The following is a 12,545-nucleotide window of genomic DNA, read 5'->3' as shown; positions in this document are numbered from 1 at the left end:
AGCCTAGACCGAGGTGCTAATGACAACTGACTATGACAACTACTATAGGAACGGGGTGATGAGATTGGTGTCAACATATTGCTTCCTGTCATTGTAGTCATCACCGCAATTATCTCTGTACTAGTGGTCACCATGGTTGAGGGTGGTCTCTCCTCCTTGGTGCTTGTCGGCCGAGGCTTCTTCAGTGGCAATATACTTTTGTGCCTTCTCCAAAAATTCCACCTTGGTTTTGAGTGCCATTCTAATGGCATAGTGTTTAAGGGCGGACCCAGGGAGGAGGCCATGTATTGCCGCATACATGGAGATCATGGGGTCGAGGTCGCGGGTCTCCAATTCTTCTTTTTCAAAATGATCGATGTAGGACTGTAGGCTCTCGCCACATCATTGCAGGACAACCATGAGAGAGATGATGCTTTTCTGGTGTTGTCGGCTACTGATTAAGTGGCCAAGGAAGAGATGGGCAAACTAGTCCAAGGATCTAATGGAGCAGGGTTGGAGCCTGAAAAACCAGCGCCTAGCTGCTCCCTTGAAGGTTGCCTGGAAAGCTCTAGACATCAATGTGTTGGAATGCCTGTACAAGAGCATGAGTGTGCGGAAGCCCTCCAGGTGCTCACCTGGGCTCGAGGTGCCATTCTATGTTTTGAGTGTGGGAGCTTTGTAATAATGCAGAAGAGGTTCCAAGGTGATGGTGGTGGTGAAGGCATCCATCCTGGTGGAGGGGTGCTGGCTTGTGAGTTGTCAGGTCGGCTCTCCTTGACTTGTTGAGTTGTGCCCATAGGTCAGCAATCTGCTGGCCAAGGGATGGGCCGACTGCATCTCAGTTCCTTTTGGATTGATGGTTGTGAGTTCATACGGATTCATTCTCCCTTTGATCAGGAGGTTGGAGAGTCCTCGATGTGTGACCCACACTCTAGCTACTTCCACCGAGCGATGAGGGGTTGGCTTGGGGGGCCTGACTTGATGTTTAGCTGGTAGAGCCCACAAAGGGCATCCACAGCGATACCCCTAGATTTCAGTGAGGTGGCCACCCTTCGTGAAAGCTGAGTGAGGTCGTCGAACCGCACCTTGTCCAGCTTATGTGTGAGCTCGTCGAGCCGATCGAGGACTATTTGGAGTTGGTCCCTGGTGACCAAATTTTGCTTAGTTTCCTTGCTCCTAGCCATTTTGTTGGAAGTTGAATCGTAGCATTGGAGGGAAGACTTAGCAATCGTTCCCACCAACAACGCCAATTGTTGGTGCACATAATGAGCTGAGGACAACATAGTAAATTTACTTTGCCTCCTAGACAAGTGGGCTAGAAGGATCTGAGAGCCATTGAGAGCGAAGGCTTGTAACCAAGGTATACTGCAACCGAGGGCAGGTGGAGTCCGGCCTATTAGACAGTTTTTGTATGCCCTTAGCTTCAATCAGAATGATGTACATTATGAGTTTATTGTAAATAAATAAATTACATATTTTATTCATGTTCCTGTGGTGTGTTTCTGTGTAATACCCTTAAACTGGACACTTAATGAGACTCATGTTAGTTTAGAATGTTCACAGCCAATGGGTCGGTCTGAGAAGACATATCCTGATAAGGCTGACACTGATGTGCCACCAAGTCGGTTGGGGTGGCCTGTCTCAGCCACCAGGGTGAGACCCAAGGCACATGCAATGTAGGATTAATTGAATCTTTGAACTGGACCAGATTTCCAGTATTCCCCTGGACCTTGGAGATTAATGGGAAAAACTGGAAAGTTACACCCGACCCCTAGACTCAATTATGATACTACACTAGGTGTCGAATTGGGCTGTCTTTGATGTACCAATCAGTGAGATCCTTAGCGGGGGTCAAAACCTGGGTATGTTAGGACAGTCTGAGAACTCATTTGAGTGGGTGATCATAGTGACAAGATCAGCCCCTTTGTCGAATAAAGGCAATGATCGGGATGCACTCTCTCTGATGGAAACCATGACTGCCGGTAGCCGATTTCAATCGTTGAGATTTGTTTTGCAAAATATATTTTATATGAAATATAAAAAGTATATATATTATGGTTTCTAAAATGTTTACAAAAGGTTTTAATCCCACAATGCATATAAGAAGAGAGTGCAACACTGTTCCTTGCAGCCGAGGGAGAGGTGCTCTCTTGTCGGGTAGTGTTTGATCATTATGGGTTGAGAGGTTAAGTGTAAAACCATTGAGGGTAATACCTGATGGGCTAATCTTGCATCAGTCAACAGTCCCTGGGTGTTACAAGGTGGCTTGGCCCAGGAACCACTTAGGGTAAGTGTTGGGTCCATAGAGCCCATGTGATGGGTTTCAGGGGGTGCACTGTCCATAACAGTGTGTTCGGCCAGGCCTTGTAACAAAGGCTGGGCCAAACTCATGTAGCTGATGCGCAGATCAATGTTTAGGTCCCACGCCATACAAGGAAGCCCAACTAGGCAGCAGTTAGGAAGGCTAAGTGAGCACAAAACCTTAATGGGCCTAAAGCCCATTTCGAAGTAGGCTAATTTAAGTAGTTAAATAAGGGGCGAATTCTGGGATTGGATTAGCAGATAGGATAGCGTTTTAACCCTATCCATTCAGAGAGTCCAGATCTGAATGTGATTCAGATCTGGAAACCTCCTAATGAGATTAGGAGAAGGTTGATCTGATCTACAAATAAGATAAGGGTTTACCCTTATCACCTAAAGAGATGTCTGATCCAAATATGATTTGGATCAGCAACTCCTAATGGGATTAGGAGCTGATCCTTTTAATGTTACAAAAGATGGAGGGGGCGGAAGCCTTTAGAAGACACATATTCACATCCTCTTCAGAGCTGAAATCACAGAAGGAAGAATTAAGCAACCCTGCAAAATTCTTTCTTGTCGCCTCCTTCCTGTTGCTGCCTCACCTGCCAGTTCGATCTCCATTTCAGTTGGAGAAATCAAGATTCGATCTTGACATCAGTTCCTTGTGAAGGGACTGATAAGAAGTTGTGCCCATGTGCCATCCTACTAATTCTTGCGAAAGATTAGGTTCTTAGAGAGAACACTGCTGATTTTGCTCTATCCTGCACTGTGCCATCTTTAGTGGGAGCAGTCTTTGGATCCTTCCTTGGGCGTGAACACCTTCATTGGGAGATATGATTTTTCCGTATTAGGTATAATCCTCTCCTACAACTTTTATTCAGATCTGGTTCAGTTTATAGTTCAAGATTGATCATTGAAAATATGATTTTCTAAAATAGGGAATGTGATTCCCAGTTGAAGGGAGATAAATTTTTTGAAATTCACCCACCTTATTCCATAAGTTTTGGGTGTCCATATGATGGATCTCTCATCCCTTCAGTGGTATCAAAGCCCAGGTTCAAGTCTTGAACCAAATTGGATCAAATCTGAACCTACCCAAATCGGGTAGATTAATGGGTGATTAATCTGGAAATTTGTTTCCAGTTAATGGGTGATTAATCTAAAATTAATTTTTTTATAAATCTGATTATTATTTAGAACTGTTCTTTATAGTTTTCTTGATTTATGGGCTGTTCATACACATGGAGATTGAAATCTTGATTGGCGCAGGGAACCTGTGATTTGGCAGTTTCATGATTATTCTATTACTTTTGGTCTGTAAAATATTTTTTTTTTATTTTTTTGGACTGAATGTACAGGAATTCGATCTGATGTAAGTAATTATTAATAGAAATTAGGTTTTCTATTTATTTTATTCTGGATCGAAGTTAGCGGCGTAGAGAAGGAGATTTTGCAGATGGAAGAATCGCTATCTGCGATTTACAGTTTGTGAAACTACAACTTGTGATCTAACCTCTATTTTGCAGGATGGATTGTGCGAACAGCCCTATCTTACTAATTCTTGATTTTTTTTATCAGTATTTAATTTCAGATTAATTTCTTGAATTAAATCTTTAATTAAATATCAAACCCTAGACCCATTCGAATCAGATAGGTCCAAACTGGTTGGACTGAATCAAGGGTTTTAACAAGGCTGAATGTCAGCCCTATTTCTCCCACTAATGGGCCTAAGGATTGATAATTGATTGAATGTTTAATTTGGCCCAACCTATAAAGGCCCAATTTTAAGATGTTAAAACTGCTAAAAGCCCACTTCGTAGATAAAGTTGTATGGGTCAAACTGTTCAACCCTAATTCGGCCCATATACCTAGATAATATTAATAGTTAATATTATGGATTAAAAATGGGCTTTAAAATGGGTTTTACAGATATTAATTGATTGGATCAATTCTTCCCTGCATGTGATGTATGGATGTGTGATGTGCTGCGTTCATGGGCTATAGTTGCTTGGCTCATGCTGATTCGATAGTGGCTCTTGCACACACTATGACTGAATGCACATCATTGCCATGGTGTCCTTGCTGGTCATTGGATGACCTCCCTCAGTGGTAGGCCCCACACCTCCTGAAGAAGAAACATGTAGAACCCTAGACGATTTGGGCCCACTAAAATCTAACTTTATGAAAGTTAATGGGAGCCACTTTAGTTTAACCTAAATCAAACTAGGGCATAATTTTTTCGTTCCCTCCAGCAAATATGAGTGCATGTGATAGGGAGATTCATATGATGAACTCTCTAAAGGCCTTCTATCATTAGCATGAGGATGGGTCCTTCAGTAATGAGGAAACGCACCAGAAAATGGGCTATCCATTTGCTGTTGGGCTTGTCTGAGTGTTTCATAAGATGATAGGGGCGTCATAGATCGTTGTGGGAGGGGCTTCACCAGAAAATGAGAACTCTCTCATGGTACCTTGGCGTTTACGAATATGATGGGTGAGCACTCACTGTACAAAAAGGTCTACCTAAAAACGGCTCTAAACCTTGTCTGATAGAGGCCAAAGGGAAAGCTCATATGATGAGTGGATATGATCCTTCACAAAAAGGTGGTGGGGTTATGCAGCTGAAATAGTTGACTCCATGCACCCTATGTGATTTCCCACATTTCTATAGACAACTCGCAGTCTCTGTCACTGAGAAGGGAGGGAAATCTCAGAGATGAATAAATGGGAATGGAACATAGATTAAAATCCATATCTATGTAATAAACATGAATCAAATTATGTTGTGGACTGATGTTTGCTTTTTTATAAGAAAATGGAAAACAAATAATTTGCAAAGATTCTTGATGACAACAAGCTGAAAGGCCCAAACTATGCCGACTGGTATAGGAACCTCACAAGGAGGATGTCGAGAGTTAAAGTAGCAAAGGAGGACGTCGAGCATAACGACATTAAACAATTGCGCTTGTAGGAGGCAACCCATTGTGTTTAGTTAACTTTGTTATTTTGTTTTGATTTTTGTGTTTAGTAGGAACCTCACAAGGCGAACAAGGAAGTACCCCCGAATCGTTCTACTTTATGCATAGTCACATACATTGGGAATAATGTATAACTTAAGTGTGGGGAGATTAGGGAAATCTGATGGAAATTTGGGATTCCTTACCTTCTTAAAATTTCTGCTCCTAGAAACTTATCCTTGAACGATTTTAACTTATCAGGAATCATGTGCTTAGGCTGAATATATAAGATAGGATGCAAGCATGACTAACTGAATCTTTCTTGGTTGCATATGGTACCTTTTGATTTTAATCGATCAATACACAAGATGCATAAGGGTTTGATTGATTTTCTCATAATTATCTGTCAAACATGGTTTGATTATTCTAGAACTTGCTATGTTAGGCATATTGAGACCACGATCAATGAATTCATTGATCAGGCGGCGAAACCCTGTGATTCTTGTGCAGAAAAGAAAAAAAAAGAAAAGAAATTGAAAATAAAATCGTGACTAATGTGAGATGGAGCATAAAATGCACTCACATCTAGAAACAAAAACAAATGTGAGATAGAGCATAAAATGCACTAACATCTTGAAATAAAGGAAAGGGTGAGATGGAGCATAAAATGCACTCACCCTTGAACCCCAACCCCATTCTCACCTTCAGATCCTAGGAATTCATACTAAGTGGTGGAGATATGATACATAGCAAGCTTATGGCAATAAGCACCCCTTGTTTTGGCTTAAGAAACAAAGAAAGGTAAGTGAATCTAGCTGTATTGGTTTGTTAAGGCAATGAGTACCCATTCAGCCAAGGATGCTTCAGCCGAGAAGGCTTGTCTCCTAGACTATCAATTTAACCTGGGACCATGGGGAATGGTGATTTGCAATCACTCTTGGACGAGAAGAAGGGGAAAAAGAGATATAAAGAGGAAAGGTTACCAAGTCTGGAGTAAAGCATGCAATGAACCAGGCCTCATATAGAGAAAAAGAAAGATTGAAAATCAGTAGTTGGTTTATTTTGTGTTACTTGAGTTTTTGCCTTGCCCGAGGACGGACAAAGTTTAAGTGTGGGGGGATTTGATGAGACTGAAAAGAACCCTATTTTTGTCCCCTAATTTTCATATTTTTACATTACTTTAGCATTTAAATGAACTCATTACTCTTGTATTTCGATTCAGGGCAATAAATAAGGTAATTGGAAGAAAACAGGGCAAATCGGGTGATTTTGCACAGTTCAGCAACAGTCAGTAATCTAGGCCTAACTCTCAATTCTGGACTCTGAATTAGACAATTCAAGAAGCATTATAAAGATGAAAGGAAGGCCCACAATGTTTATGTTTTGGGTTTTGACAGATTCGGCCCAAATTGAGTACGAAAATGATCTCGAATTTGGAGCAAGTTCGCAGCTAGGCCCATTTCACAACTTAAGCCCAACTCGCAGAAGTACCTTGAAGCAGCCCAAGTTTTAAAGCAGCCCAACTCGAATTCAAGAGTTAAGAGTCCGAATTTTGAATGTAATCTCCTGAATCTGGGGTTGTCCAACACACGTTAAAAGAACGAGTGTAGACAAGTTGGAATCCAAGACCAGTCGTTGCCTACTCATAGACTACCCAAAAGGCTTTGTGGGTTACCTATTCTATGATGCAAGTGAGTAGAAGGTGTTCTATAACCGAAATGCACAATACTTGGAAATCGATTACATCCTGGACACCCATCATCAGAAAGTAGTTCTTGATGAAGAGAGCTCAGGAGCAGTGGGAGATGTCCCACAAGTTGCAGGTAGTGACCAACCTAGAAGATCCACTCGGGTATCCAAGCCACCAGTCCATTATGGTTATAACCAGGATAGTTACTTGGTGGAAACCTTGACTAGTGAGGAGGATCCCGTGACTTATGCAGAAGCTATGTTAGACATAAATTCCCATAAGTGGGTGGAGGACATGAAAGCTGAGATGGACTCAATGGAGACCAATGGAGTCTGGACTCTAGTAGATCCACCCTCCGGGGTAAAAGCAATTGGTTGCAAATGGATTTACAAGAGGAAGAAGGGCCCTGATGGTAGGGTTGGGACCTTCAAAACTCATCTGGTGGCGAAAGGGTACACTCAGAAAGAGGGCATCGATTATGAAAAACCTTTTTGCCTGTGGCCATGCTTAAATCCATTAGGATCTTGCTAGCTGTAGCAGCATACTATGATTAAGAGATTTAGAAAATGGATGTCAAAACTACATTCCTGAATGGAGATCTTACTGAAGATATCTACATTCTTGAATGGATATCAAAACTACATATGTTATGTAAACTTAATAGATCCATTTATGGACTTAAGCAAGCCTCTACGAGTTGGAACATCCGTTTTGCATTTGTTGTCAAACCGTTTGACTTCAAGCAGAATCCGGATGAGCCCTTTGTTTTCAGAAAGTTTAGTGGGGATAAAGTTACTTTCTTGGTTCTGTATGTAGATGATATTCTACTCATTGGAAATGATGTAGGAATGTTAACTACGATAAAAGTATGGCTTTCACAGCAATTCTCCATGAAAGATCTTGGAAAAGCCTCCTATATACTGGGTCTTTGACTCTATAGAGATAGATCGAAGCGGATGATAGACTATCCCAATCTGCTTACATTGACAAAATAGTCAAAAGATACAGCATGGAGAACTCCGAAAAAGGAAATGTTCCTTTCAAGCACGGAGTCACTCCCTCCAAGAAGATGTCTCCCAAGACCTCTGAGGAGATTGAGGGCATGAAGGACATTCCCTATGCCTTTGCCTTAGGGAGCATCATGCATGCCATGTTGTGCACTCAGCTCGACATTGCTTAGGCAATGAGTGTGGTAAGCAGATTTCAGGCCAACCCCGGGCAGGAGCACTGGACTGCTGTGAAAAACATACTTATGTACCTTCGAAAGACAAAAGAGTTTTGTCTAGTATTTGATGGTAGCTCACTACAGATCCAGAGGTATACTGATGCCAATTTCTAATGGAATCCAAACGATAGAAAGTCTACATCAGGATATATTTTCATGATAGGATCATGTGTTGTTTGCTGGAAAAGCAGCAAACAAGGGTCCACTGCAGACTCCAGGACCGAAGTCGAATACATTGCCGCAAGTGAGGCTGCCAAAGAAGCCATGTGGATGAAGAAGTTCGTTCACGAGTTGGGAGCAGTTCCGTCCAGCACATCACCCATCCCGTTGTTGTGTGACAAGAATGGAGCCATTGCTCAGGCTAAGGAGCCACGAGCCCACTCAAAGTCAAAGCACATCGAGAGGAATTACCACGTACTGTGGGAGATTGTTGGTAGAGGGGACGTCCTGATTCAGAAGGTAGTATCAGCGAAAAATGTAGTAGACCCAATGATGAAGCCACTATCATAGAAAGTGTTTAAGAAACATGTGGAAAGCATGGGACTCTGACTTGTACCAGATTGGACCTAAGTGCAACTGAGAGTTGTTAGACAGTTTTTGTATGCCCTTAGCTTCAATTTGAATGATGTACATTATGAGTTTATTGTAAATAAATAAATTACATATTTGATTCATGTTCCTGTGGTGTGTTTCTGTGTAATACCCTTAAACTGGACACTTAATGAGACTCGTGTTAGTTTAGAATGTTCACATCCAGTGGGTCAGTCTGAGGAGACCTATCCTGATAAGGCTGACACTGATATGCCACCAAGTCGGTTGGGGTGGCCTGTCTCAGCCGCCAGGGTGAGACCCAAGGCACATGCAGTGTAGGATTAATTAAATCTTTGAATTGGACCAGATATCAAGTATTGCCCTGGACCTTGGAGATTAATGGGCAAAACTAGAAAATTAGACCCAACCCCTAGACTCAATTATGATACTACACTAGGTGTCGGATTGGGCTATCTTTGATGTACCAATCAATGAGATCCTTAGCGGGGGTCAAAACCTGGGTATGTTGGCACAGTTTGAGAATTCATCTGAGTGGGTGATCATAGTGACAGGATCAGCCCCTTTGTCGGACAAAGGAAATGATAGGGATGCACTCTCTCTGATGGAAACCATGACTGCCGGCAGCCAATTTCAATCGTTGAGATTTGTTTTGCAAAATATATTTTATATGAGATATAAAGGTATATATATTATGGTTTCCAAAATGTTTGCAAAAGGTTTTAATCCCGGAATCCATATAAGAAGAGAGTGCAACACTGTTCCTTGCAGCCGAGGGAGAGGTCCTCTCTTGTTGGGTAGTGTTTGATCATTATGGGTTGAGAGGTTAAGTGTAAGACCATTGAGGGTAATACCTGATGGGCTAATCTTGCATCAGTCCACAGTCCCTGGGTGTTACAAGGTGGCTTGGCCCAGGGACCACTTAAGGTAAGTGTTGGGCCCATAAAGCCCATGTTATGGGTTTTAGGGGGTGCATTGTCCATAACAGTGTATTCGGCCAGGCCTTGTAACAAAGGCTGGGCCAAACTCATGTAGCTGATGTGTAGATCAATGTTTAGGTCCCACGCCATACAAGGAAGCCCAACTGGGTAGCAGTTAGGAAGGCTAAGTGAGCACATAACCTTAATGGGCCTAAAGCCTATTTCAAACTGGGCTAATTTAAGTAGTTAAATAAGGAGCGAATTCTGGGAATGGATTAGCAGATAGGATAGCGTCTTAACCTTATCCACTCAGAGAGTCCAGATCTAAATTTAAGTAGTTAAATAAGGAGAGAATTCTGGGAATGGATTAGCAGATAGGATAGCATCTTAACCTTATCCACTCAGAGAGTCCAGATCTGAATGTGATTCAGATTTGGAAACCTCCTAATGAGATTTGGAGAAGGTTGATATGATCTACAAATAAGATAAGGGTTTACCCTTATCACCTAAAGGGATGTCTGATCCAAATATGATTTGGATCAGCAACTCCTAATAGGATTAGGAGCTGATCCTTTTAATGTTACAAAAGATGGAGGGGGCTGCAGGCTTTAGAAGACACATATTCATATCCTCTTCAGAGCTAAAATCATAGAAGGAAGAATTAAACAACCCTGCGAAATTCTTTCTTGTCGCCTCCTTCCTGTTGCTGCCTCACCTGCCAGTTCGATCTCCATTTCAGTTGGAGAAATCAAGATTCAATCTTGACATCAGTTCCTTGTGAAGGGATTGATAGGAAGTTGTGCCCATGTGCCATCCTGCTAATTCTTGCGAAGGATTAGGTTCTTAGAGAGAACACTGCTGATTCTGCTCCATCCTACACTGTGCCATCTTCAGTGGGAGCAGTCTTTGGATCCTTCCTTGGGCGTGAACACCTTCATTGGGAGATATGATTTCTCTGTGTCAGGTATAATCCTCTCCTACAGATTTTATTCAGATCTGGTTCAGTTTATGGTTCAAGATTGATCATTGAAAATATGATTTTCTAAAATAGGGAATGTGATTACCAGTTGAAGGGAGATAAATTTTTTGAAATTCGCCCACCTTATTCCACAAGTTTTGGGTGTCCATACGATGGATCTCTCATCCCTTCAGTGTTTGATCATTATGGGCTGAGAGGTTATGTGTAAGACCATTGAAGGTAATACCTGATGGGCTAATCTTGCATATGCCCATAGTCCCTGGGTGTTACAAGGTGGCTTGGCCCAGGGACCACTTAGGGTAAGTGTTGGGCCCATAGATTCCATGTGATGGGTTTCAGGGGGTGCACTGTCCTTAACAGTGTATTCGGCTAGGCCTTGTAACAAAGGCTGGGCTGAACCCATGTGGCTGATGTGTAGATCACTGTTTGGGTTCCACGCCATACAAGGAAGCCCAACTGAGTAGCAGTTAGGAAGGCTAAGTGAGCACATAACCTTAATGGGCCTAAAGCCCATTTCAAACTGGGCTAATTTAAGTAGTTAAATAAAGGGCGAATTCTGGGAATGGATTAGCAGATAGGATAGGGTAACCCTATCCACTCAAAGAGTCTGGACCTAAATGTGATTCAGATCTGGAAACCTCCTAATGAGATTAGGAGAAGGCTGATCTGATCTGCAGATAAGAGAAAGGTTTACACTTATCACCTAAAGGGATGTCTGATCCAAATATGATTTGGATCAGCAACTCTTAATGGGATTAGGAGCTGATCCCTTTAAGGTTACAAAAGAAAGAGGGGGCGGCAGCCTTTAGAAGGCACATATTCACATCCTCTTCAGAGCTGAAATCAGAGAATGAAGAATTAAGCAACCCTGCGAAATTCTTTCTTGCTGCCTCTTTCCTGTTGTCACCTCACCTGCCAATTCGATCTCCAGTTCAGTGGGACAAATCAAGATTCGATCTTGATATCAGTTCCTTGTGAAGGGACTGATAGGAAGTTGTGCTCACGTGCCATCCTATTAATTCTTGCAAAGGATTAGGTTCTTGGAGAGAGCACTACTGATTCTGCTCCATCCTACACTGCGCTATCTTCAGTGGGAGCAGTCTTTAGATCCTTCCTTGGGCGTGAACACCTTCGCTAGGAGATATTATTTCTCCGTATTAAGTATAATCCTCTCCTACTGCTTTTGTTCAGATCTGGTCCAGTTTATGGTTCAAGATTGATCCTTGAAAATATGATTTTCTAAAATAGGGAATGCAATTCCCAGTTGAAGGTAGAGAAATTTTTTAAAATTCGCCCACGTTGTTCCCCAAGTTTTGGGCATCCATACAATGGATCTCTCATCCCTTCACGGCCAAGGACCAACGGGTTCCAAGGAAATCCGAGACTGTGGACCAGTTGAGGCTGAGGTGTGCAAAGGCCGAGGACTAGTGGGATCCAAGAAGAGTGGAGGCCGAGGACCAAGACCTACGAAGAAAGGGGATGTCAGTGGCCTCGGGTGGGTACCCGAGGCAGGGACTCTGACGATCAAGTTAGTAGGGTGGAGCAAAGAGGGCGAATGAGGTCCGTGGGGTTCGGACGAGATCGCCTGGGAGCTGGAGAGCTAGAAATGGGAATGCAAGTTTTGGATCCCTACCTTGGGGGAATGTCACACTATTTATACTTCAGGTCACCTGATGGCAGGCGCTGTGGATGGTCAGAATGCGATCTTAGCCCTAGGCTGGCGAACATCCGAGAACCGCCATGTGTGGTCGCGCCATTGATCCCACGCTGGATGCTGACCTCTGCCCTGTATGACGCACTGACCAGCTCCGAGCTCGGTCACTTGTCAATGCGCCAAAGGCCTGCCTAAAGCGCCTACATCAATTTGTATTACACATAAATAAAATAAGGTAAATTTAAAATAAAAATAATTCATAATTTTACACAGAAATCATTTGCACTACCA

Source organism: Nelumbo lutea, chromosome 7 (genome assembly GCF_056320005.1).
Source record: "Nelumbo lutea isolate HS-2025 chromosome 7, American lotus-T2T, whole genome shotgun sequence".
Lineage (NCBI taxonomy): Eukaryota > Viridiplantae > Streptophyta > Magnoliopsida > Proteales > Nelumbonaceae > Nelumbo > Nelumbo lutea.
The sequence above is the reverse complement of the archived record's forward strand: the minus strand, read 5'-3'. Positions refer to the sequence as shown.